The 25901-nt window shown below is 45.0% G+C and overlaps 1 pseudogene across 1 annotated transcript in view; it reads right to left on the reverse strand.

Moving 5' to 3' along the window:
- Positions 1–20738, reverse strand: part of LOC309968832 — a 49957-nt pseudogene extending 29219 nt beyond the window's left edge. The window contains exons 1-13 of the transcript in view: positions 20726–20738; positions 13332–13514; positions 12421–12666; positions 11712–11830; positions 8955–9083; positions 8694–8871; positions 6419–6557; positions 4569–4688; positions 3900–4141; positions 3106–3432; positions 2513–2673; positions 519–652; positions 119–269 (exon numbers count right to left, since the gene is read on the reverse strand). The product of the transcript in view is annotated as an uncharacterized misc_RNA (transcript). The remainder of the gene's footprint in view (positions 1–118; positions 270–518; positions 653–2512; positions 2674–3105; positions 3433–3899; positions 4142–4568; positions 4689–6418; positions 6558–8693; positions 8872–8954; positions 9084–11711; positions 11831–12420; positions 12667–13331; positions 13515–20725) is intronic.
- Positions 20739–25901: the final 5163 nt, after the last annotated feature.

The raw sequence follows: 25901 nt of genomic DNA on the forward strand, positions 1-25901 counted from the left end.
GAAGAGAGCAAAATGGGCCTGGAGGGATACGGGGGCCCCAGAGGGTGTCAGGAGGGGGGCAGGGGAGTGGCTGGATGACTGGGAAGGCCTGAGGAGGTGGGTGTGAGGCTCAAGAAGCCCTTCCTGCAGCAACGAAGATGTACTTGTAGCCCTTGATCTCCTTGATCTGTTGCTGCTGATGAGGACTTGCAGCTGGTGGGGTCCGGCTTTGATGGGGGTAGAGGTCCAGTTGAATTTGGATGGTGTGTCTGGCCACCAGAGTTCCAAGACTGAAAGTCAAAAAGGGCCTTTTAGAGCCTTGAGTAACTGCTTGGGTGGGTGATCTGGTTTCCTCTCTTCGTTGGTAGCACATCCCACACCCCCGCACCCTCAACACCACTGAGCTCAACCTTCCCCAAGGAGGTGGGAAGGTGGGGGAAAGGAGGCAGCATCCAGGAGACTATGACCATCCTATGACCCCACGAGGCATCCCCTTATCTAAAACCAGCATGAGGCAGGTGGATAGCCATGGTACTTACTCATTTGTTATCTGCCCATTGATGAGGCCACTGCCCTCCAGAACCATTGTGCAGTGACTCAGAGCCACCGAGAGGGTATTGGTGAGCGTGATGTGGACTCTCAGGGCCTTGCCCACCTCGGCCCTCTCGGGCACCTGTGTGGAGAGAAGACGGGGATATCATGGGCAACTGGCCTCATGTCCGCACTCAGTTCAGCTACCTCACTTCCCCATCCCTCTGATGACCACCAGGGACTGCTCACTTAGCACGAAGACGCTGCAGGGGCGAGAACATGAGCCCACAGTATTCACGGTTAACACATACACTGGCCTGCCTTAGGAGCTCACAGTACTACTGGAAGCCACCACCAACTGGGAATTGGCACCAAGTGAAATCTATTTCCCTCCCCGTCATCTAGCTCAGGATGGCAATTAGATTTCAACTTAAGTGCCAGCTCCAATCCGTTAGTTGTGGCTGATAGGAATGGTGTGTTAAAAAGGATCCTGAGGACAATCCAGAGCCAGTGAGAGGGTCATGATTGATTAGTAGTGTCTGACACAGGCATGGGATAAGGAAGTGGTGTCATGTGTGCCATCCATGTGCCACTCGTGATGTCATTCTGAGGCCCAAGTTGCAGGATATGTTAATGGCAGAGAAGGACCTGACCCAGGTGTCCTAGACCCCAGTCAGGATCTTCCTCCCATGCTGCTCTGTCTTCATATACATTAGCAGACCCTGAGTTTCTCCAGGTGTATTCAGTGCATCACATGTGAGGTCTGTGTCATAGGGCAGCATGGCCTTGACTTGTGAGTGGGAGGCAGGGATCCATCCTACTCACTTCTAGAGCCCCAGTGCCTAGCACAGTACCAGCCAAATGATGGATATTTGGTAAACGAGTGTTGAACTGAAATGACCTGACCACCCAGATCATACTGGGGGCACGTTCTGGCTCAACCAGAGAATCGAGGAGAAGGAAGAACACATCCTGACTTCTCTGGAATTCAAAGAAAAGAAACAAGTCCTTTGTACTCTAGTGAGTGTGCCAAAGTTGAACAAGGTCAAAATAGCTTTGGCATCCAGCATGGTCACACAAATCATCCCGGGGTTCCTTAGCAATGGGGACCAATTAATAGCCTACTTGGCACTTGATGTGTTTGCATTGGATCCTGTTGTAACCAGGGCTTTGTGTAATGGGCAGGGCCCTCACCTCAGCCCCAGGCTTGTGTCTGCTCTTGTGATTCTGCACACTGTTACCCCCTCCCCCCTAATGGAGGCTGCCTGGCATCACTTGGCCTGATGACCTCACAGCATGTCCAGGTGAAAGCTGTCAGGTGGCCAGACGGCTTATGATGTGGAGCCACTCACATCTCTTTCTGGTGGGGGTGGAGGGTGCTGTTCACAGATCCACCAGGTGCACAGTCAGGTGGGGATTAGGCAGTGGGCAAGGCCTTCAGGTAGGAGGGGAAAGTGGGGAAAGGAGCCTTCAGAGGAAGAAAAACCCTGGTTATAGGACATGGAGATCATCCCTGCCCTCCCCCATTTACCCTTCCTTCACCTGTATTCCGTTCCTCATGCAATTGCCTTGCCAGCCACTCAAGCCTCTGAACGTGAAATGTGAGGCTCACCTTTCATTTGTTTCCTTCTTCCTTGTCACCCCTGTCTTATCAGGTGACAAGGAATTTGGCCTGAGTCTCTCTCAAACCTGTCTTCTCTATTCTATCTCCCAGATACCACCTTTCTTGTCTCTTTGCCTCTGCAAAGCTACTTCCTTACTTAAAATGCCTTCAACTCCATCTCATTTCTCTAGAGTGTCTTCCTGTGCATCTTCTGTAAAATGTCACCTCCTCTGGGAAGCCTTCCATTTGCACAGAGTGTAAGGGACCACACCATACTGCACTTTAATCACCTGTTTGGTGTCCAAGGCAGGGACTGTGCCTTGTTAGCTGCTGTGCCCCAGCCCCTGAATTGGGTGAGTCAGAGGGCCCCTGGGCCCCATCTCTGTCCAGATGCCTTACCTCAGTAGATAAGTGGGGAGGCCCCAGGGAGATATCTTTTAGGACCAGCATGGACCTCCCTGTCTCCTCCACCTTGGCAATGCCAGACACACAGATCAGCTTTTCATCCATCAGTTTGTTTCTATAATTGTTGTAGGGTAGCAAGAGCAGCCACTGTGTCTCTAAGCACAGACAAACTACATCTTGAGTCCAGGAATGGGTCTCGGAAAGAGAGAGTGAAAATGTGTATGTGTGAGAGAGGAAATAATAGTTTGTGTTTGAGAGAGAATATGAGTGTGAGTCTATGTGCATGTGTGAAAGTGTTTGTGTGTGTGTGTAAGAGAGAGAGACAGATGGTGCTTACCCTGCGCCCCTGACCCCCCGAGGTCACTGCTGTGTTTCACCTGGTGGGATGGCATCAGAGGTACAGTACCTGACATTCAATCTCCTGCCAACAGCAGCTTCACTGCCCAACGTGTGTGTGTGTGCGTGTGTGCTGTGCGTGCATGCGCGTGCATGCGTGTGTGTGCGTGCGTGTGTGTGTGGGGGTGCCTTGTTCACGGCCCCAAGCTTCCCTCCCTGTATGTGCCTTTCCAGGCCTGCCTCATACTCACCCTCCCCGAAGTCCAGGGTCAAGTGCACTATTTGTCTCCAGAGGGGCTCCCAGGTGCCACCGTCGTGCAGCAGGGTCTGTGCACAAAAATGCACCACCAGGCGGATGGGCCCCTGGGGTTGGGCTCTATCTGCCAGACTCCCGGCATTAAGCTTCGGCAGCAGGTCCTGGCCCCACTCAGCCTTTCTGGTCAGGTAAAGCTGCAGCTGTGCCAGCTGATCCTCAAAGCCCCCAGACCCCAGCAGGTCCAGGAAGGGTGAAGAGGCCTTCCAAGGGCCCAGCATTTTCCAGGAGGCCTTCATGAACACAGATCGCTCCTCACGGGATCCTGACAGAAAGGAGAGCCAGGAAAGACATCAGTGGGGAGGGGTCAGGAGAACCAATGAACTTCTTGCTGGAAACAAGGCACCCAGCAACTCCCAGGTCCCCTCCCGAAGCCTCAGCCACAAAGAATAGCTGCCTAAGGAGACAATACAGCATCATGGCTGGAACGAGGGGATTGGTGTTGCTTGGAGCTGGGCTCAAACCCTTGCTCTATCACAGTCCCTTCATCTCTTGGTGCTCAGTTCAGTCACATATAGCCCAGGGATATTTCCTTGCCTCAGAGTTGCCAAAAATTTGGGTTAAATGAGTTCCTGATTTTAAGCACTGGATGGTGTCTTTTGTCATCTTTTGCGGAGGCAGTGGTTAGGTGGTGATGGTTTCAACGTGAGAGCCATCCTCATGTCCTTTGGGAGGCAACACAAAGGAGGTTATAGCTGCCCCCCTTCCCTGAAAAACTGGGGCCCCAAGCACCTTCTGGGTACTTGTAGGAGCTGGTGATGTTCTGGCTCTGGTCTGACCCTACCATCTTGGTGCTGATTTCCTTCCTGATGGAACTGATGATATGGGCCAGGAGTTCCTGGGCCTGGCCATCCCCCAACAGCCAAACGACTTCATCGGCGTTCACCTCAGCATACACAAATGGGGTGTTGTAGGGCAGGTGGACCTTCCCTTCCCTGATGGCCTTTACAGAGGCAGGGCCACAGTGGAACAACCTTGTTCAGGGAACAGGAGTTGTGGACCATTAACTTGGCTGCTGACATATGGACCAGGGCCAGCGGGTCCTGGCCATGGGAGGTAGAGGTAGGGAGATGGGATGGGGAGGGGCAGTGGCATTAATGACCCTCATCCATGGGGTGCTCTCCAGTTCCCATTAATTCATCTGATGCTCACAGCCACCCTGGGAAGCAGCAGTCATCACCTTCATCTTCCCTACTTTACAGGTGAGGAAACAACTGAGAGGTCCAGTGACTCATCAGCTCACCCAACTGTCAAAGGCAAAGTTAGACCCCTGACCCGAAGTTGTCTCTGCTACGACTTTGGAAAGCGGATGAAGTGGGAAAGGCATCGTTCCTTTCTGGCCTCCTGCTCATGGGGTCAGTCACCCTGACCGGCGTCCCCACAGAGCCCAGACCCTTCCACAATGGTCTGCTCTCACCACTGCTGGTTTGCTGGGGAGTGGGGTCCAGAACCTGCCACCCGTTGTATCCTGGAGGGAGATCTTTCCGGATCATCCAGCACTCGTTCCAGACATGGAAATTCCTGCAGAAAGCAGTAAGGAGAAAAGGACTCACGTTTTCAGAGGATTTGCCAGGTATCAAACCCTATACTGAGTGCTTTGTATCATTGTTTCTTCCTTTATTTTCTCTACATTTTATTTGGAAGTAATTTCAAGCTTATAATAAAGTTGCAAAAATAGTACAAAGAGCACCCATATACCCAGTTCATCTATTGTTAGCATTTTGCCCCATTTGCTTTATCACTAGCTTTCTTTCAGTGTGGATATGGAGATTTCTTAGAATAGGGATTTTCCCTGGTGTACTCTTGTACAGTTATCAAACTCACACATTTAATATTGATACTATCCTTGGGCTTCCCTGGTGGCGCAGTGGTTGAGAGTCCGCCTGCCGATGCAGGGGACACGGGTTCGTGCCCTGGTCCGGGAAGATCCCACATGCCGCGGAGCAGCTGGGCCCGTGAGCCAAGGCCGCTGAGCCTGCGCGTCCGGAGCCTGTGCTCCGCAACGGGAGAGGCCACAACAGTGAGAGGCCTGCGTACCGCAAAAAAAAAAAAAAAATTGATACTATCCTTTTATCTACTTTACTGTCTATATTTCAATGTTGTCAGCTAATAATGTCCTCTATGGCAGGGGTCCCCAACCCCCGATACCGGCCCGTGGCCTGTTAGCAACTGGGCCGCGCAGCAGGAGGTGAGCAGCGGCGAGCGAGTGGAGCTTCATCTGCTGCTCCCCATCGCCTGCGTTACCGCCTGAACTATCGCCCCACCCCTCCCGTGGTAAAATCATCTTCCACAAAACCGGTCCCTGGTGCCAAAAAGGTTGGGGACTGCAGCTCTGTGGCATTCTTTTCCACCCAGTCCAGGATCACACATGGCATTTAGTTGACCAATAACCTTTGTGTCCTTTGATCTGGAAGAGTTCTTCCGACTTTGTTTTATCACATTGACATTTTGAATACAGTATTTATTTATTTATTTTTATCAGAGTGGCCCCCATTTTGGACTTGCCTGCTGTTTCTTCATGATTAGATTCAGCTTACGTGCTCACAGACAGAATTCTACACAAGTGACATGTCCTTCCTAGATACACTACTGCTCATTGACCCAGAGAAGTTTCAGCCCTCGAAGAGCCCAGAGAGGGAGGGAGCTCCAAGGACAGCAGCTAGTTCTCATACAATTCAAAGGTCTCACCTGGAAACTGGCTGGAAAAGCAAAAACAGGAAATCAGATGTGGGGTAGAGCAGAGGAGAAAGGAACCAGAGGAAGCAACTAGAGGTCCAAAAATAAAGGGACACACAGAGACACACACAGACGTATATACACATGCCTACAGAGAGGGAGTGGGGCAGGGAGAGGAGAAGTCAGCAGAGACCAAAGGAAATATGCAGAGGCAGCTAGTCCTGGCTTTGCCCTGACAGAGAAACAGAGAAATGTGCTCTGTTTTCTGAAACAGAAAGGCTCAAAGAAGGAAGAGTAAGATGAAACAGATTTTGAGGTCAGTATTCAGAGGACACACGACCTATTCATTTGGTTGCCAGCTTCAGAATACATTATTCCATAGTCTTCTATCTCTGAAATGAACTTGATGTGATGCTCTGATTAGCCAGAACAGCTTTCTGGCTGGGGAACTTATTCTCTGAGCATCGGCAACAATGTACAGGGCAATATTTCCTCAAGGCCAGACAGCATCAGGCCAGAATTCTCCTACCCTACCTGGCACGGAGCAGAGACCTGTAGGAAACAGTGCCCCTTACCATATTTTGTCTTGTTTCTGAGTTGGCAGCATCTCTGCTTGTTGGTCATAGTAGGTGTCGATGGTCAAGTTTGCATCCACGTTGTATGCAGAATGGAAATTGGAAACGACACGGGTTGGAACACCTAAGCATCTCATTACTAAAGAGAAGAAAAGCATGGGGACTAACTGAGTGTATTTCAAGAAGAATCATTGGTTTCATGAGCATACTTTCTCACTTTCAAGCTGGAGGAGAAGAAAAGGCCAAGATTCTTGCAGATCCATACCTGTCACTCCTTTATCCTCAGAGCACCTCACCCAGGCCCAGAACCTTGTGGCCTACCTGCCCTATCCATAGTCTCCATTCCACCAGGAGAAAGAAATCATTTGAGGGTCACTTAACAACAACTCAATTTATCATTTAGGGATTTTTCCATTCAGCAGCTTTCCAAACTAAAAAAAGAGAACCTAAACATTTGATAATTGGAAAGAAAAATTTAAAAAATTAGACCTATGCTGTGGCCAGAAGAGAAGCTGTGTGACCTTAGGTAACTGGCTTAACTTCTCTGGCCCTTAGTCTTCTTATATGTAACAAAATGAAGAGTTGGACCAGATGATTTTCAGTTCTGAAATTCTGGATCTGTAATTATACTCAAATAAAAGGGTTTGGAGGAAAGAAAGAAATCAAAGCACAGATAGAAGAGCCAGATAGACTTATGGAGATATGTGGAAGACAGCGACGAAGGGAACCTTGCATGTACGAGGCAATGACCATCTTTGATAAGACAACAGCACCCTCTTGTGGCGTCTCAGGAATCACACAAAGCAGCCACTACATCACCGTCGTCCGCCCCCCCCCCCCCCCCCAACCACCACACACACTTGACCAGGGCCAGATGAAATTAAGCCGACAGCCAGGTGTGGAAGCAAGCAAGGTGAGTTTAGAGAGAGGTTTATCCCACCCCTGTCCTGCTTAGGAGCAGATGGTGCCCGCTGAGGCTGCTGGGAGGATTACAATGCTTTGAAATGTAAGAGGACTATTAAGAATGACCAATCTTTTTGTTTCGATTCATTGAAGATCCCCAAAGGACGCCACCTGTCCACAATCGCCTATCCACTGCCAGCACAGCTCCTGGGCTTTCACAAACCCTTAACCCTTGGTGAGAGTTAGACCAGGGCTGCCAGTGGCCAGAGGCAACTTGGCAGGAGCAGCTTTCCCCTCGCTCAAAGGTCGTAGACTCTAGGGCCTAGCCGTGGGGAGAGGCTCGGAGGTGGAGCAAAGATGCACACTTAGACCTTCTCCCTCTCTTTGCAGGGTTTAAAGGCCTGAGCCCTCCTCCTTAACACCTGCCTAGTCAGGGACATCCCAGCCCAAGGCAAATTTGGCTGTACTAAATACTGGCACTGTGCTGAGCATTTTCCCGTGAAAACAAATGAACAAAATGAGGTCACTTGATTTGAACACTCATATTTAAACCCCTCCACTGTCTGTAGCACCTGTACATAACTGCCAAGCTATGTTGCCCCTCTCAGAAAAGTCTAGAACTTTGTCTTTGGACCCTGTCTCTGTCCTCCCCATTCCGTGCTCCCTCGTTCTCCAACTCAGAGTCAACACATCGGTTCAGTAAACACTTCTTGAGCATCACAATGTAACAGGCAGCACTGTGCAAGGTACTCCTGCCTCTTGGGGGAAGATAGGCAGGTACCACAGTGCTTTCCATCTTTCCCTCATCTTCACAGATAATCTGATCAATGACTTGGGACTAAATTGTAAGTAACTGATAATGCATAAAGCATGGATGCTCCTTAAGGGTAGTCAGCAAAGTAGTCAATCTCTAACTGTAACTCCTCAAGCATCTCTCTGAGAAGTGTTTGGGAGCCACCAGCTCTGCCCACAGATGAGATCAGGCTTCCAGATTATCTGCTTGCACCTCAAGCTTCCCTCAACCTGCCCCTGACTCCAGGCTCACCTTGAGCTGAGAAGCCTGAGCAGGTGTCAGAAACAAGCCAGTTTTGCCTCCACTTTGGGACCAGGTGACCATTTTAATAGCCTAACTGCTCCATCAAGGAGACTGAAGAGTGATTGCAGCAGGTCACACCTTCCGTGGTTATTGCAGGATTCCTTGAGACTATAGAGTGTGCTGGTTAAGAGTCAAGTGACCACCACTCCTTAGCCATGGGGCTGTGGACAGGCCACCGTTAACTCAGGTGAAGTGGAGATAATCCCAGCCCAACCTCGAAGAGTTATCACGAAGAGTCAATAAGTGATTCTGCATTCCCATCTCCCCCTCACTCACCGGTACCCGTAACAGCTGCAAATACCCAGCACTGCCCATACCTCACAGGCTGCCCGCCCCTGGCTGCCCACTGTCACAGGATGGCCACGCTGCCCGTCCACTCCAGTGGGCTGACCCCCTGGGAGTAGTCCTCTCTCCAGCTCCCCTGCAGCACACCGCTGTCATCATTGCTGTTGATCTGCAGAGGAGAGACAGGTGGGTTTTTGCGGTGCGGTGGGGGGAGTGGAGCTCAGGCAGGGCCGGGGAAGCTTCTGGCCTTACCATGGCGCTCACCACCCTGCAGACATACACCACATTGTTCCACTGGGAGTAGTCTTTGGTTGGGTTCTCTAAGAAGTACAGGCTCTTGTTCAGAATCTGAAAGCAGATATCTATCATGTTCTCTTCAAACTTCCAGGAGATTTCAAGGAAGAACAAAGAGAAGAGTAAAAACGTCTAGAATTCTGAAGCCAAGTCAGTAACACCGACGTTTGGGGTGGGGCTAAATATCAGACAAGTTCCTGCCTTCAAAGAGCTTGTAAGTCAAGTTGGGAATGTGTTAAGATTCAGAATTTTGAAGAACTAACCTGTGTGTTTCTGATGGAAAATGCAAATGGAATTTGGAAAGATGCGAGTCAGCTGAAGGCATCGGAGAAGGCCATTGGAGCCAGTGGGCTTGGAAGGACAAGGTAGACAGGAAGAGAGCGGGGTGAAGGCATTCACCCAAGGTCTTTGGGCGTGATGGGTACCAGAAACAAAGGCTCAGAGATTTTCCTTCTGGAGGACTTGCGAGAGTAGGAAGAGATTGGATGGATACATATAAGGCCAGGCATGTGAGGAGAGGGGGAAGAGCGTGGAGAACCTTCAAATCAGGTAGAGGGTTCAGTGCTGATGGTGTGAGCATAGGAGAAGCCAGTGTACACTCATGACATACAGCTACATGTATTTGCTACATGTGTCGTAACCCTTTTGGCTACCAAATACCCTGGTATTTTTCTAAGTTTCAAAAAATTACACAAGTTGTTGGAGAACAGGGAGCCTGATCTTCCTCAGCAAGGCTCCCTGCTTCCTGCCCCCAACCCACTCTTCCCTCCCGGTGGGTGTGGACAGGGCTGAGAAGGCAGTGGGAGGCGGAGAGAAACTATCCCAGCCACGGCTGGTGGTTGAGAGTAGAAAAGTTGCCCAGAGTCAAAGGTCCCCCGCGGTGTACCTTAACTGGGTATTTGGTGTTATTAAAGAATTGCTGTTCATTATTTCAGTTATAATACTGTATTGTGGCTCAGTTTTTCAGAGAGTCATCATCTTTTAGAACTATATTTGGAAGTATTACTCGATTAAATGATATGGTAATTTGCTTCCCAAAAATCCAGTGATGAGATGCGAGGAATGGGGGAGAATACACCAGGGATTGGCAAAGTTTTTCTGTAAAGGACCAGATAATAAATATTTTAGGCTTTGCAGACCATAGGGTTTCTGTCTCAACTACTCAATTCTGCCATTGTAGCATGAAAGCAGCCACAGATGATACCTAAATGAATGAGCATAGCTGTGTTCCAATGAAATGCTGTTTATTAGACACCGAAATTTGAACTTCATATAATTTGCACATCACAAAATACAGTTGGCCCTCTGTGTCTGTGGATTCTACATCCATGGATTCAACCAATAGGATCAAAAGTATTAGGGAAAAAAATTCCAGAAAATTCCCAAAAGCAAAACGTGAATTTGCTGCACAGTGCCAGCAACTATTTACATAGCATTTACATTGTTTTAGGTGTTATAAGTATCTAGAGATGATTTAAAAGTACATGGGAAGTTGTGCATAGGTTATATGCAAATACTATGCCGCTTTATTTTTTATTTATTTATTTATTTATTGGGGGGTGAAGTTGAAAAGAATAGTTTTATTGCTTTGCCAAGCAAAGGGGGCCACAGAGGGCTAATGCTCTCAAAACTGAGTGTCCCAACCTGGAGGGGGTAGTGAGGAGTTTTATAGTAATGGTTCAAAGACGAGGGTGTGATCAGCTCATGGACTTTCTTCTGATTGGTTGGTGTGAGGTAAGTGGGAGTCAGCATCATCAACCTTCTGGTTCCAACTGGTCCTGGGTCCTGCCAGTTGTGGCAGCATACAGTTAACTTCTCCCACCTGGCAGGGGTTTCAGTATCTGGTTTCAGGACTTAATGAAGCTCAGGTTCTTGATGTCTCATGGCAGAAAGAATTCAGTGAGAGACAAAGTGATAGGTAAGAAGTGGATTTATTTAGAGAGAAACACACTCCACAGACAGAGCGTGGGCCATCTCAGAAGGCGAGAGCGGCCTATGCCACTTTATATAAGGGACTTGAGCATGCTTGGATTTTGGTATCTGTGGAGGCGTCCTGAAACCAATCCTCTGCAAATACTAAGGGATGACTGTGTTATTTTTAATTTTATTTATTTATTTTTATTTTTTTTTGCGGTACGCGGGCCTCTCACTGTTGTGGCCTCTCCCATTGCAGAGCACAGGCTCCGGATGCGCAGGCTCAGCGGCCATGGCTCACGGGCCCAGCCGCTCCGCGGCACGTGGGATCTTCCTGGACCGGGGCACGAACCCGTGTCCCCTGCATGGGCAGGCGGACTCTCAACCACTGTGCCACCAAGGAAGCCCGACTGTGTTATTTTTTAAAAATTCTTTTTTTCAGCAGTTTATAAAGTATAAAAACCATTCTAAACTCTTGGGCCATGCAAAAACAGGCAGTGGGCCACATCTGGCCCACAGGCTATAGTATGCAAATCCCTGATTAGATGAAACAAAATACACCATAAATTGATCACTATTGAAGGTAAGAGGTTCATGGAGGTTCATTATAGTAGCCTGAACCTCCCTGTTTTAAGTTTTTCATAAAATATTAAAAACTGAGAAAGAAAGACATCTCCCCTTCCCTCCTTGTGCCTCTCACTGGAAGGGAAATTGGTCCAGCACTGCACATCCTGACTTCTGTTAGTGGCACTTCATAACCTAATAGAGTTGTCTAAGGCCCACTTCAGGTGACAGTGTTACCTGCCCATAGTTCCAGGGCCAGGGGGTGATGACTCTTTCATGACCATTGTAAACAAAGCCATAGTCCATCATGATATACTCCTGCAGCAGTATTTCACTTGGCAGGTAGACGTCATCCTCTGAGCAGTTAAGAATAGCAGTGGGGGCAAAGCCCCAAACCAAAAAACAAACAGTAATAAAATTAAAAACAGTAATGACAGTATCTTGCTGGATAATCAGATAAGCAATGGGTTGATGGCAATAGAAATCAAGACTGGACCCCTTAAAAGCCTGTGTGCTTTTCTAGAGGCCCGCGATATAATCTATATTTTTTAAAAAGATGATCTTTTCTTGGTTATAAAAGCCTCAAGCTTTTCATAGAGATTTGGAAAATATGGATGACAGAAAGAAGACAATGAAGATCTCCCCTTCTTACTACTCAGAAACAGCCATCGTTACATTTTAGTGTATTCTGGCTGTGCTCTCTTTCTCGGCACTTATATGTAATTAGAATCATATGTGTTCCATTTCCTAATTGATTTCACTTGACATCACACCATGAACATTTTCATCATGCCATTAAAAATTCTCTGTAAAGATGATTTTTAGTGAGTACATGGTAACACATTGCATAGATGTGCAGCATTTTATCTTCAGGGCTTTCTAAGTAGATCCTCACGGAGTGTTCCCAATGGATCAGTTAGAATTACAACCTGTGAGCAAGTTATACCTGCACTTCAAGGGTTAAAAAGCAGGATGAAAGTCCCCAGAGGGTGGGTTGTGCTGTGACCAGGGCCCTGAGAGATCTCCATCTTCAGAGTGTAGGGACCAATGACTGCATTGGCTGGTGTGAAAAGGGAGACAAAGAGTGAGTTGGCATGAATGGTGAAGTCAGAAGCACTCCAGACATTGCCTTGTCGGGCCTGGGTGAGCAAGAAGGTGGCTCGGGTTCCCAGCAGCTCGGTGGGCTGTGGTCCTGTGTAAGAGAGAATGACCCCAAAGTGAGGTGCAAAATCTATGTGACACGATTTCAGAGGAACTGGGAGGACCCTTACCCTCTCCTACCACTTGCTAATCCTTTTACTGCCACTGGGTGTCCTTGGCCATACACTTACGATCTGTGGGCCTCAGTTTTTCAATCTGTAAAATGGGATCTTAGTAGTACCCACCTGAAAGTCTTGTCACAGGGATTAAATGAGATAGTGTGTGTGAATTTTTAGCACAGTGCCTGTTGTGTATTTAAAAGTTGTCTGTTATTATCACAATCTTAGTTTGCTGAGTTGGCCAAATCTTTTCTTAACAGCGCTAATAGGGTCCCCGGGGTCCCAGGAGAAGAGAGGGGAGGGCGGTTCAGAAAGGAGAGGCAAGGGCTTCCCTGGTGGCGCAGTGGTTGAGAGTCTGCCTGCCGATGCAGGGGACGCGGGTTCGTGCCCCGGTCCGGGAGGATCCCACATGCCGTGGAGCGGCTGGGCCCATGAGCCATGGCCGCTGAGCCTGCGCGTCCGGAGCCTGTGCTCTGCAACAGGAGAGGCCACAACAGTGAGAGATCCGCGTACCAAAAAGAAAAAAAAATGTGGAAGTTCAGAAAGGAGAGGCAGGGGCCCTTGAGGTGAACTTTGTCTTGGGGAGGGGCGGGCTCATCTGTCTCAGCCACAAAGATGATGTAGTCGGTCTCAGAGTGGAAGCGTCGGTTGAAATGCAGCTGGATTGTGAAGGACTCACCGTGGCGCATGATGAGCCACTGCAGGCCCATCTCCTGCCTGTGAGGCTCCTGGTTGTTCCTGGCGTTCTGCAGGTCGACGGACCTGAGCTCCAAGGCTGCCACTGGGACGGGGGTTGGCGGGGGGACAGGTCACTGCCCAGCTGTGGCTCCCTGGGCTCAGCATCCCCTGACACTTCTTGACATTTCATGGCACCTGGCTCCGACTTGGGTAAGACTGCTGTCCAGATCTTAGCCCTCTGCCACCTGCCCCCTTATCTCAGGACTCAGCCTCAGAGAGCATTTCAGCATTGTGATCCCAGTGACCTCTGGACCTGGACCTGGAGCCACAGTGCTCGAGAACTGGGGTCCCAGACAGCACAACATTTCCAGATAACTGAAACTTAACCTCAAAGTGCCTCCATGTACTCTTAATCACTTTTGTTGACAATCTTTCTAAAAATTACTCTACTATCCTGATGATAGAAGAAAGAGGATACTTGAATTTTGTATGAATTAAGTCAATGAGCTGACTGGAGGCTGGGACCTCAGCTATAGGCGAGTCCCTGCTTTAGGATATGGGGGAGGGTGGGCACCTCAGGGTTATTTGCAGCTTATTTCTTGCTTCTCAGCCACATTCCAGGTGGATGAGGGTACTGGCTGCTTCCTAGGATGTACACTTAGTGTGTAATTTTAAAACTCTCATAGCATAATGGGCAAGGTGCAGGCTCTCACCATCTTGGCTGTGAAACCTTAAGCAAGCCACTTAAGGTCCCTAGACATCAAAAAAATGGTGACAATGGTGTTCCTACCTCCTAGAATTCATGTGGGCATTAAGTGAGGACTCACAAGTAAAGACCTTAGCATAGTGGCGGGTGCAGGGTAAGCACTCAGTCATCAGTAGTTGCTCCTAGTACTGATAATAATGCAGCCTCAGATTGCATTTGCTTTGCTATTTTTGCTGGTGATAAAAATTCATTAGGTCCTTTCCCCCAGTAGTACCTCGGTTTATCTCAGTGGTTCTCAACAGGGGCAGTTTTGCCCCCTAGAGGACATTTGGCAAAGTCTGGAGACATTTTTGGTTGTCACAACTCGGGGAGAGGCTGCTACGGGCGTCTAGTGGGTAGAGGCTGGGGATGCTGCGGAAGAACTCGTGTTTGCTCCAGCCAGTTTCTGTGCCATTCGCATTTTGAACTTTTTTCACATAAGTTCTCTATATTTTCACGAAATGAGTTCACTTTGATAGTTTTAGCCCATCTTTGTTACCTGGCTGGATTTTTTTTGAGTCCTACTTATTTCACCTAAACGCTTTATCTTACTATCTGGGAACTGGCTAAACAGTCTTCCAGGTCTTTGTCCAAGTCATTGGTAATACGATGGTTCTAAGCATTAAGGCTTAAGTCAGAGGCCAGTGGAGTATTATTGTTGGAGATTCCTTCCACGTTAACACTGAGCCATTAGGAAATACCCTTTAAGTATAGTTGTTCAACTAGCTGTGATTACATCTAATTCTTTACGTGAGGAAATTGGATTAGGTGTTTTTAAATTTCCTTCACAGTCTAAAATCAAATCCAGCTTTCATCTTGCATCTTTCCCACAAATTTGTCAAACATCTGGCTGAAAACAGAACGTGCATGATGGTCCCTTGGCCCTCCCTCCTAGTAACAATCTTTCCTTGAGGCAGATTCAAAGATGAATCACTGGATCAAATAGTACAAAGTTTTTCAACCTCTTAAATATAACTTAGGCACTTAAATAGTTATATTATTGGAACGAGAAAATTCAGGGCAAGATCTAAGACAGGTGCCTGTGAGTTATTAAACAACATTTTGTAAACACGTCTAATCTATTAGTAGTTCGTGAAAGAAATTTAGAGAAATGTGGCCAATACTTTTTTTAAAGAACAGAATAGAAAATATCACAATGCACCCTACATAGGAAAAGCAAGCATAATTTTATGTATTATATAACTGGATCATGATATAAATTGTGGGTTATAGTCAAAAAGTTTGAAAGCAACTAGCCTAGATCCTGGTGGAAATTGATACATCTCATTTGTTCCTGAGGGGCCTGCATTTTCATACCAGGACCTACTGAGCCTTCACAGAAGCCTCTCGACCCGATACATAACAACCAATGGCCATTCGATCCTGAAAGATCAGATACCTGAAAGGGGCAGTGAAGAGCACACAGGTGTGTGCATCACCTCCACAGTGGGGAACGGGACTGGGGGCAGCCTTTTCCTGGCCGCTGCCCACAGCTCAAAGTGTTGTTCCTAAGGGCAGCCCACTCTGTTTCCCCTTTACCCAGGCCAACTATTGGTTTAGGAAGGAAAGGGGAGGGGGAAGAAGGAAGATATCTTCCCCTCCACGCCCAAGGTATACAATGCATGGAGAAAACTCATTCTCCATTAGGGGACTCAGTTTTTTGGTTTTGTTTTTATTTTACTTAATATAATTATGCATTTGGCTCACTGAAGTGCTTTTCATGTCAGGCAGACGATGACTTTAGAGAACAAAAGGGAGGGCCTTCAAGGGAGCAGGCAAAGAAAGCCAAGAGGATTAGGAAGAGGTTCAGCAAAGCAGGAAATCAAGCAGAATCAATTAGGAAAAAAAACATGGCAATGCCCACAAGTCCTTCTCGCCTTGGCCACCAGCCCACGCTGGTTAATGACGAGTAAGAGATGTAAAGCCTGGCCACATGACTCCTGGCGCTTGACTAAGATAAAGACAAGGATATAAAAGGATCAAAATATATCCCCATGTATTATGAGCCTTAAAACAAATAGAGAATTTAGAACAGCCATCTGCCTGCAATGAGCTCTGGGATGCAAAGCTCCTTTCATCTGAGACATCAAAAACCAAGCCAGCCCTGTTCTCCTGAGTGCCCGTCTCCCCCTCGGGTCTTGGCTCAGAGGTAACATCACACAGGGGCTTTCCTTGACCTCTGAACATGATGCCCCATCTCCCACCCTATGATCATCTGCCATCACAACACCCTTTTTATTTTCTGAAGAGCACTTCACAGCATCTAGAATTAGTTCCACGGAAGCAGAGACCTTGGCCATCTTCTTACACCTGGACCCCCTTTGCCTAGAACGGAGCATTGTTCCTAATTGCTGATAATTACAGCTAATGTTCGCTGAACACTCACTACATGCCAGCCACTGTCAGAAGCATTTTACGTGTCTGAAATTGTTTATGTCCTTACAGCCTGTGGATGGAGGTGTTCATATTGTCCCTGACATGCAGGAATGGGAGGACTGGGATCAAACCCAGGCACAATCTTAACCTCCACAATCTCCCGCCTTACCTGGTGGGTGCTCAGAGATGTTTGCTGAATGGATATGTGCTTGCATGTGTGAGGTACGAGGAGAATAATCTGGCAGGAGGGCAGTGGGGCTGTAGAGGAGGAGAGAGAGAAAAGCCTGTGAGGGCAGCAGGGCCAGGATGAGGAGTGGCTTGACTCCAGGCAGAGGTGCTGCTATTTGCTCAGTAGTAATGGGTATACCTCTCCTTGATGGAAGGATAAAGTGTTACACCTTTCTGAGGGCAATTTATCAACATTTCTTACAAAATAAAAGAAAGCCTTAAAACATAAATTCCTTTGATCCACAGATTCCTCCTCTAGGAATTTTTCCTAAGAAAAAATCATAATTTGTGTATAAAAATGTAAACATAAGGATATTCAGTGCAACCCAAATATCCTACAATGAGTCGGATACGTAAACTTTATTCCTCTCATCCTGATGTAATCAACAAAAGGACAAAGGATATTGGGAAATAATTCATGAGATATTAAAAAGCAACATAAGAAGTTTAAAAAACAATACATTACAGATTAACTGTAGGTGGTAAAATTATGGGACATTTTTCTTTACTTTGAGCTTTTCGGTGTTGGTCAAGCTTTTGCTTTGAACGTGTATTAGTTTTATATTTAAGGGAAAGTGTTCCTTTGATTAAAGGCAGGGTTTTTTTGTTTTTTGTTTATTATTATTTTTTTTTACAGCATGTTCTTATTAGTTATCTATTTTATACGCATCAGTGTATACATGTCAATCCCAATCTCCCAATTCATCCCACCACCACCACCACCACCACCCCGCTGCTTTCCCCCTTCGGTGTCCATACATTTGTTCTCTACATCTGTGTCTCAATTTCTGCCCTGCAAACCGATTCATCTCTACCATTTTTCTAGGTATCACATATATGCGTTAATATATGATATTTGTTTTTCTCTCTCTGACTTAACTTCACTCTGTATGACAGTCTCTAGATCCATCCACGTCTCTACAAATGACCCAATTTCGTTTCTTTTTATGGCTGAGTAATATTCCATTGTATATATGTGCCACATCTTCTTTATCGAGTCGTCTGTTGACAGGCATTTAGGTTGCTTCCAGGACCTGGCTATTGTAAATAGTGCTGCAATGAACATTGGGGTGCATGTGTCTTTTTGAATTATGGTTTTCTCAGGATCTATGCCCAGTAGTGGGATTGCTGGGTCGTATGGTAGTTCTATTTGTAGTTTTTTAAGGAACCTCCATACTGTTCTCCATAGTGGCTGTACCAATTCACATTCCCACCAGCAGTGCAAGAGTGTTCCCTTTTCTCCACACCCTCTCCAGCATTTATTGTTTCGAGATTTTTTGATGATAGCCATTCTGACCGGTGTGAGGTGATACCTCATTGTAGTTTTGGTTTGCATTTCTCTAGTGATTACTGATGTTGAGCATTCTTTCATGTGTTTGTTGGCAATCTGTATATCTTCTTTGGAGAAATGTCTGTTTAGGTCTTCCACCCATTTTTGGATTGGGTTATTTGTTTTTTTGTTATTGAGCTGCCTGAGCTGCTTGTAAATTTTGGAGATTAATCCTTTGTCAGTTGCTTCATTTGCAAATATTTTCTCCCATTCTGAGGGTTGTCTTTTCATCTTGTTTATGGTTTCCTTTGCTGTGCAAAAGATTTAAGTTTCATTAGGTCCCATTTTTTAATTTTTGTTTTTATTTCCATTTCTCTAGGAGGTGGGTCAAAAAGGATCTTGCTGTGATTTATGTCATACTGTGTTCTTCCTATGTTTTCCTCTAAGAGTTTGATGGTGTCTGGCCTTACATTTAGGTCTTTAATCCATTTTGAGTTTACTTTTGTGTATGGTGTTAGGGAGTGTTCTAATTTCATTCTTTTACATGTAGCTGTCTAGTTCTCCCAGCACCACTTATTGAAGAAGGTGTCTTTTCTCCACTGTATATTCTTGCCTCTTTTATCAAAGATAAGGTGACCATATGTGTGTGGGTATATCTCTGGGCTTTCTATCTTGTTCCATTGATCTATATTTCTGTTTCTGTGCCAGTACCATACTGTTTGGATTATTGTAGCTTTGTAGTATAGTCTGAAGTCCAGGAGCCTGATTCCTCCAGCTCCGTTTTTCTTTCTCAAGATTGCTTTGGCTATTCGGGGTCTTTTGTGTTTCCATACAAATTGTGAAATTTTTTGTTCTAGTTCTGTGAAAAATGCCAGTGGTAGTTTGATAGGGATTGCATTGAATCTGTAGATTGTTTGGGGTAGTATAGTCATTTTCACAATGTTGATTCTTCCAATCCAAGAACATGGTATATCTCTCCATCTATTTGTATCATCTTTAATTTCTTTCACCAGTGTCATAATTTTCTGCATACAGGTCTTTTGACTTCTTAGGTAGGTTTATTCCTAGATATTTTATTCTTTTTGTTGCAATGGTAAATGGGAGTGTTTTCTTAATTTCACTTTCAGATTTTTCATCATTAGTGTATAGGGATGCAAGAGATTTCTGTGCATTAATTTTGTATCCTGCTACTTTACCAAATTCATTGATTAGTAGTTTTCTGGTGGCATCTTTAGGATTCTCGATGTATAGTGTCATGTCATCTGCAAACAGTGACAGCTTTACTTCTTCTTTTCTGATTTGGATTCCTTTTATTTCTTTTTCTTCTCTGATTGCTGTGGCTAAAACTTCCGTAACTATGTTGAATAATAGTGGTGAGAGTGGGCAACCTTGTCTTTTTCCTGATCTTAGTGGAAATAGTTTCAGTTTTTCACCATTGAGGACGATGTTGGCTGTGGGTTTGTCATATATGGCCTGTATTATGTTGAGGTAAGTTCCCTCTATGCCTACTTTCTGGAGGGTTTTTATTATAAATGGGTATTGAATTTTGTCAAAAGCTTTCTCTGCATCTATTGAGATGATCATATGGTTTTTCTTCTTCAATTTGTTAATTATCCCAGGATATTGAATATAGTTCCCACATCAGCTTCTTATACATGATTACCAACCCCACCTGGAATCTAGCGAAGCAACTATATTGGGCCTCTAATTTTTAATTAAGTTATAATCATTTGATTAAGTTATGATCAATATTCATTATGGTTTTACAAATCATGTTCTTTGACTGCTCATATTATTTCTGTTTACTCTATAGATTTTTCCCCTAAAAGACAAAAGCCCAATACAGTCAACCTTTAAATTTAGTTTCCAGAACAAAAAAGCGCTTTAACCATAAAATCATTTCTATGTTGATAAAAGACCAGCCTCTGTTAAGGTTAATCCATTGGATTTGTCCCACAAGAAGACAGCAAGCTCTGAGATCTTTAACTCTAAAATAGATACGGACACATTATAATCCTCTCCTGGCTCCACACTCTTAATATGTGTCTACTGGGTTCTCCACTTGAAGATCCTACAGTCACTTCAGATTCAATATCTTCAAAATTGAACTCATTAGCCCCACCCATCCCCCGAATTCATATGATTTCTTACTCATCCTTGTAAATATTATGAAATTTCATTAGCTGTTTGGAACCTGCTATTTGAAGGTCGTGTGACCAAATGGAGAGAACAGAGGTGTCTGAGTTAGAGAACCTGGTTTAAGATACTGCTCCAGGCCTTCTGAGACTTTTTTTACTTTATTTGACCTTAAGCAAGGAAGCATTGACCAGAGCCTCACTCCTATGTAAAATGGGGCTAATAGTAGTGCTCACTTCACAGAGCTGCTTTGAGAATAAAGTAGACAGTGTTTGTGGAAGCCTTAAAGTTCTCTATAAACATTTGTCAGTTTCACTGGTAATAATGATAATATTTATGATCCTTCAGAATGTGAGATTCATGCTGAGTGACAGAACGTGTGTCAACATCTGTTGCTAAGATGCTCGTGGAGACATTCATGACCACGGAGAAACTGTCATAGCAAAGTCCAGACTCAATCTCAGTCTTGTCAGTACTCCTGGCTTGATTATTCTCAGGGAGACTGAAGACACTACATATGACCTAAACTGATTGGATCATACCTCTGCTTCAAACTCACCAATGGCTTGCATTGCTCCAGTGGTTCACACGTTCTGCCACCATATTTACCCTGACCACATCTCCATCTCTATTGCCCACAGTTCTACCTCTCACTTGCTTTCTGATCTTTTGGTGGTTTGCCCAATTACCAAATTCCCAAATGAAAGTCTTTCTGCAAACCATGCTTTCCCTGATCACGCTTTCTACCATCTCTCCAGACCTCCGTAGAAATGTTACTCCTCACAGAAGCTTTTTCTAACTAGCTGAAACCCCATATTTACTCTCTTGGAACACTTGGATTCTCCTTCACAGCACTGATCACACTCTAAATAGTCATTTGTATACTTGGTCTTCCCCTCTAGGCTTCTCATTTTTCTGTGTGTCATCCGGATGATCACCATAATCTCTCCTTTTCTCTCCCTTCCAGGACCAGAGGACCTTTAGCTCCCTTTCCATCTAGAAGGTGCTTCTCTTATATCTTATCTCCTTATTTTGTACTCCAGCCTCACGGCCTAGGGTTAAAAGCTATGTGACCTAAGGGAACCAAATAGGAATCATCAAGAAGAGAAAATGTGTTGGGAAGCATTCCAAAAGCATCATCCCAGTTGAACCTGGGAAGCCCTGCTTCTCGCCTCTGTTCATCTATATTCTATCCATCCTTTCCATACGAGGCATTTTTCTCACATTATCCTTGATGCATCCTTTGACTACTCCTTCTCATGCCAGTCAAAACCCATTTTGCCAAGAATTACCTGTGCAGCTGTGTAACATCTCTCAAACTCTTTATCTGATTTCTCAAGGATATTCTGTGAGTCCCTGAACATTACACTGTCCGTTCTAATTGTTCTCCAGTTGTTCCGTGTGTATTCTTTTTTTTATATTGTAAGCTTCTTGGGGAGAAGAGACCACGTTTCTCCCGCTTAAGATCTAGCACAGTGTTAAACAGTCATTATATATTGGACTTACTGGTTAAGCACTGGGGACAAACTACTCAGGGGAGGTTGTAGAATATCCCTCCCTACCTGTGCCATGTCCTGGGCTAACATTTGCTGAGCCTTATTGTATGCTCTACACTGTGCTAAAATGCACTATTTACATTGTCTTATAAAATTCTCTCATCAACTTTTGATGTGGGTACCATTATTATACCACCCATTTTACAGATGTGGGAACTGAGGTTTACGGAAGTTAAGTACTTTCCCAAGGTCACATACCAGTAAGGAAGAAAGCCAGGATTCAATCCCAGGTCTATCTAACTCCAAATCCCATGAGCTTAAACTACCCAGCTGCCATTGGCTTAGTTGTTCAGCATGAATTTTTTTTTTGCGGTACGCGGGCCTCTCACGGTTGTGGCCTCTCCCGTTGCGGAGCACAGGCTCAGCGGCCATGGCTCACGGGCCCAGCCACTTCGCGGCATGTGGGATCTTCCCGGACCGGAGCATGAACCCGTGTCCCCTGCATCGGCAGGCGGACTCTCAACCACTGCGCCACCAGGGAAGCCCCAGCATGAATTTTTGTCACAGTTCTATCTGGTTAGTTCTTCAGGATGAGAGAACATTAATTCGGGTTGCCAATGACTACACATTTGCTGTGCTCCTCAGGTTTGTATTTACTTCTCTTCTACCTTGGGTAGCGGTACTTTGGTTCTTCACCTGCTCATTCTTTTTCTCAGGTCTCCCCAGAGCTGATTTTGTAGACCATAGCTCTCATCTTGCTTGTGAAAAAAAAATAGCATGAATAATACCATATATCTTAGTTTCATAATCTTAGTAACCTTAGGGACTTGAAGTGATTCTTATCAGATATAGCAAGAGAAGGCACTCACTCATCAAAGAGGAGATTCATCAACTGAGGAACTGTCATGCAGACACCAGCTGAACAAGAGTCATGCACAAGAACTATCAATCACTTGATTCTATCCCCCTGAAGTTAACTTTCTTTGTGGCTGTGAAAATTTTTATTCAGAGTTTATAAAAAAGGCATACAGTGTAACCCCAACATGGTTAGAAAGTCCTGGAAAATGTTTAAATGTATCAGATCTTGCTTTTTAAATATTTCTATAATGAGCATATACACAATAAATAGCAACAGGTTTTTTTTTAATCTATAGCCTTTTTAAAAATTGAAGTAAAGTTGATTTACAATGTTGTGTTAGTTTCTGGTGTACCGCAAAGTGATTCAGTTATACATATATATACATATTCTTTTCCATTATGGCTTATTATAGGGTATTGAATATTGTTCCCTGCGCTACACAGTAGGACTTTGTCGTTTATTTTTTTAATGTAATTTTTATTTTATATTAGACTATAGTTGATTTACAATGTTGTGTTAGTTTCAGGTGTACAGCAAAGTGATTCAGTTATCTACCTGATATATAGTAGTTTGTATCTGCTAATCCTAAACTCCTAATTTATCCCTCCCCCACTTTCCCCTTGGTAACCATAACTTTGTTTTCTTTGTGAATCTGTTTCTGTTTTGTAAATACGTTCATTTTATCATTAACAATAAGGGTTTTTCAATGAGCTGTTGGCTAACACATAGCAGGGTACAGAAACTTCGATGCTGTGTGCTCTAGTCGAGTTGACACTGGTGTGAGTCTAGGTCGTCAGCTCAAACCCAAAGTGACCACAAGCAAATCTTACCCAAACTGCAAACTCAAAGGAAATTGGGCTAGAGGGTAGGTTGCAGGCTCAAGTCACTATGGAGTGGATCTTCTTTATAGTTAAATGTGGTTAATATGCTAGTCTCCTTCTAAAATAAGAAAAAAAAATCCACTGTCTCTGTGGTTACTTATCTCTGTCACTACCCACCAGATGTCTGAGTGGAAGATGGGGGAAGCAGTGGGACTAAGAGAGGGGTTCCCGAAAGCAGGTGTTTATAATCACAGCTGTGTTCTAAAGGTTCTGGCTGATTCTCTCTGCACTTCTGACCAAGGACACAGGTTTGCATGACAGGCTTGCATTTGGGGTGTCATTGTATTATTTTTCACTACTGCTACTCTGTTCTTCCCCAGGAAGCCAGTGGCACAGGATATATTACATTAAAAAGGTATGAGAAAGATCTGGTGATGTTAAACCCCAACAATGAGAGATCGTTGTTCAATTCCGATGTTGACACCTGTATTTCCAGGTGCTGGAAATACAATGGTGAATAAGATACTATCCCTACCCTCAAGGATCTTCAATCTAGTGAGTAGACAGATGAGAAAATAGATTATAACACAATATGGATGATAGTTACAAGGTGCTCTGGCAACACAGAAGAGTAACCCATCCCAGCCTGAAAGGGTGGTGGATTCGAACCAGGGAATGATTTCCAAAGATAAGCCTTGAGTCAAGTAGGAGTTTTATGAACAAAGTTGGGATAGTGAGGTTGAGAGTAAGGTAGGAGAGGCAGTCTTAAGAGTCCCAACAGGGAGAACACGGTAAGTAAAAGAATGGAAGCATGTAACAGTATTCTGTCCTTTGGGTCCCAGGTATACTTCCTATATAAGTGGGATGTCAATAAGGGGAGGAGGAGTGGCAGGGGATGAAGCTTGTGAGATAGGGAATGTCAGATTCTGGCCTTATGAAAAAGCTGCCAATGAAGAATTACATAGTATGTATAATAAATATTAATAGAGAAATAAATGATAATTAGAAAAAAGCAAGACAATGGGGGAGGAAGGGTGGTGGCAAAGCTTTTTTCCTCCTTAAATTGCTGATGTATCCTTGAATAAGAAAGATCAGTTTTGCTAACGTTTCCTGAAATAGCAAGTCTAAATATGAATCAGAGGTTGAGGCTCTTTTCATTAGAAAAGCCTAAAAATGTGGACAAAAGCTAGGGAATGAGAAAAGCTCTATGTAGTGTAATATCCTAAAAATCATTCTTATTACAATTTATTTCCCAGTCTTAGTCTGACAATTAGGTGGCAAATGACTTTTCACATAAATATTAGGGCAAGGTCTTTCCTATCCCTGTTAAACTTACTTTGAGAGTTACACACCAAGTCATACCCAGTGAAGCATCAGCACATCCTAGGAAAATCCTGTATTCATGTGCTCGCAAGCACATTTATGCATGTTCCTACTCCCTCAGATTAGCCTTCTGGCAGAGTGAACTCATTTCATTTCCAATGGATATGGGGTAACCATGGTCCATTGTTGAGCAAAAAGGGGTGAAGATCAGCTGGAAACTGCAATCAAGAAGTTGATAACTCTCATAACTACCCCAGAGCTCCATACCAGAATTTTAAAACAAAGATATTCAGAGGTGAAATGGAGAAACAAAAAGCATAGTCCAACTTCAGTTCTTAATCTGGCCCACATCTCTAACTGCTGTGGATTACTGTTATGAAACTGGGATCCAGCACCTCTGAGTGCTGCTCCAAAGGCACAGAGTTAATGTTGAGGACAAAACTCTAAGTGCTCTAAAGAGTAGAGCTTGAGAAATGAATAACTCTTTAACTGAGTGTGATGCATGTGTAGGGTCAGAGGTGGAGCACATGCTTAATCCGGTAATCACATAGAAATGTGGAACAAGCCCAATTACTCACAATGTGCCATACTGGGCAGCACTTGAGAGAATAGGCATCACTGTGCTAGTAATTTAGGTCTGGCATACATCCACATTCTCCTGACAGCCTCCCCCTCCCACCCCCACCCCTCTATATGGCCCCAAAGTAATGATATAGTAATGGTTGATGGTACCATCTAAGAAGTAACATAATGGAAGGGATACCCTGGGCTTTGGAGTTATTTCTAGGTTAGAATTCTGGTACTAACTACTACATAGCTGAGAACACTCACTTCATTAATGTTCTGCTTTGATCTGCTCCTAAAAGTTGGAGGTGGGCTTGTGGTGAACTTAAAAAATACAGAGCAGCCTTTTCCCCTTCCAGTCACAGTCTTGCCAGTAACCTAGTACCTGGCCCACTGATAGCCTTGCAGATGCCTAGCCATAGTTAAGTCCTTTGTTTACCAGGACTCATGACAGTAACTAGTAACTCTCCCAGAAAGGGCTGTGCAGGCTCAGGGAAGCTGAAGTTAAACAACAGTTTATTCAGTTTGTCTTCTCCTGGGAACCTTCATCCAACAGAGCCAACATTGCCCTCTCCATACACTAGGCTTGTGTTTGCTACTTGGTTTTCATATTGAACACTTTTTACATGCATTATATGCAAAGTTGTTAATTAAAATATTAGGGAAAAAAGA

The sequence above is a fragment of the Leucopleurus acutus genome (genome assembly GCF_964270905.1).
Source record: "Leucopleurus acutus genome assembly, chromosome: 1".
In the NCBI taxonomy this organism is placed as follows: Eukaryota; Metazoa; Chordata; class Mammalia; order Artiodactyla; family Delphinidae; genus Leucopleurus; species Leucopleurus acutus.